Below are 2,300 nucleotides of genomic sequence, written 5' to 3'. Positions count from 1 at the left end.
GTACGAGAAGGTACAAAGTAAAGTACAAAAAGAAAGAAACCAAAACCATGTTGCAGTTTTACCTATTTTATTTCGTCAAAAATAAAACGGTACTCGTTGTCAGGGATGGCTTAGCTAAATGGTACAGAGCACTCAGCCGGAATTTAGGAGGTATAGGGTTCGACTATATTGTAGCGACATGCTGGCCACTCCCCACTCCCGCCACCGTCTTCTTACTGTATTTACCCAATTTTCTGCACTGTTTTTGCAGCTATTTGGTGCACGATAATTACTTTATTTTCTGTAAAACACCAACTCACTCGGCGCTTCAAAGTCTGTTTATAAAAATGCTTTTATATGACATACTTAACGTATGTATATCGTCGAAAAGTTAGGTGTAGTGGTCGTCTTCGAAGAGATTCCTTTATAGTCGCAGTGTGCTATAAAACACAATATACTTCAGGACCAGACGGAACAAAATCGTTCCGGAGATAACCACGCATTTGACCTTTTTTGCAGGTTGTCAATACTACGTACTCAGGTATTCATGTTGCATCGGGTAGTCTGAATTACGTAGACTCAGTGAAGAAAGAAGTCACTGGTTTTGCAAAGGAGTCACTATATATATATATATAGGCGCAGGAGTGGCTATGTGGTAAGTAGCTTGCTTGCCAACCACGTGGTTCCGGGTTCAGTCCCACTGCGTGGAATCTTGGGCAAGTGTCTTCTACTATAGCCTCGGGGCGACCAAAGCCTTGTGAGTGGATTTGGTAGACGAAACTGAAAGAAGCCCGTCGTATATATGTATGTGTGTGTGTGTGTTTATGTGTGTGTGTCTGTGTTTGTATCGTATATATGTATGTGTGTGTGTGTTTATGTGTGTGTGTCTGTGTTTGTATCCCTACAAACACAGACACACGCTTGACAACTGATGTTGGTGTGTTGAGTTGACGTCCCCGTAACTTAGCGGTTCGGCAAAAGAGACCGATAGAATAAGTTTGAGGTCGATTTGTTCGACTACAGGTGGTGCTCCAGCATGGCGGCAGTCAAATGACTGCAACAAGTAAAAAAAAAAAAGAAATAAAAGAATAATAGAATATATACACATACCAACATGCAACACTCACATTTTATGCTTTTTCAATATGAAAACAGCTTTTCGTCCCTATGTATTTTTTGAAAGACAAAACTAGTAGACTAGTATTTAGTTGTGTTTCACTTATGGAAATTAGTAAAAATAATTTTGACGTGCTAAATGGTTCACTCAAATGTATTTTTTAAAATCGATATTTTTAAATGTTAATTATTCGCAGTTTTAGGCGGCGAAGATTATGGATTGGCAGAATTTCTTTGAGGGTCAGAAATATTGCTGTACTGTCTTGTCCCGGTTATTTACATTTTGAGATCAAACCCTGCGGAGATCTCAGCCTTGCCATTGATCCCTAAATATAAAAAAGTAAAGAAATATATATCAATAAATTAAAACACCGGTCAAGTATTGCGGTCTATGTAAACCACTGGTTGTTAACCGGGGTTCATATGACCTTTGAGGGTCCATAAAAGAATTTGTTAAAATCTGTGCAATAAAATTGCTTATACTTCTAGAATATACAAAATATTTCAACATCTTTAAAAAATAAAATTCCTAATTATAAAAATAATTGGATTTCTTTAAACATCAATTGGCTATGAAGGACCTCCTCGAGTAAAATCAAAATCAAAGGTGTCCTTAGGTAAAAATATGGTTGAGAAATACTGATTAATTCTTGCCCCATGAAATAGGTAATGCACCAAAATTAGAAACCGATATATTTACTAGGTTTGTCTTTATCTAGTTTTCATTTTATTTTCATATATTTTTTGATTGTCCTTGTCCTTGTCTTTTGTGCTGAGCTGCTTATGAAAAGACTTCCGCTCGCCTCGCACCCATTTTCTCCCAAAGTTGTTTATTTTCGTAATTTTTTTTGCCAAAAATTGGCATTGTGAAATCCCCCCCCCAGCTTCTTCAATTTTGACATTTTTTCCCGACACTAACCCTAACCCTAACCTTAACCCTAACCCTAAAACCCTAACTCTAACCCTAAAACCCTAACCCTAACGCCCTAACCCTAACCCTAATCCTAACCCTAAAACCCTAACCCTTACCCTAAAACCGTAGCCGTAAGTACTGAAATGTTTTGACATTTTTGTCCGAATCATGATGTCCGTATTTTTCTGCATGTTTATAAAAAGAATTTCTTAAAAAAAAAAATTTACAAAGATTTTTGTAAGTTTTTTTCAGAATCATAACTTCCGTATTTTTCCGCATATTTTGAAAAAGA

Source organism: Octopus sinensis, linkage group LG2, assembly GCF_006345805.1.
Source record: "Octopus sinensis linkage group LG2, ASM634580v1, whole genome shotgun sequence".
NCBI classification, from domain to species: domain Eukaryota; kingdom Metazoa; phylum Mollusca; class Cephalopoda; order Octopoda; family Octopodidae; genus Octopus; species Octopus sinensis.
The sequence above is the reverse complement of the archived record's forward strand: the minus strand, read 5'-3'. Positions refer to the sequence as shown.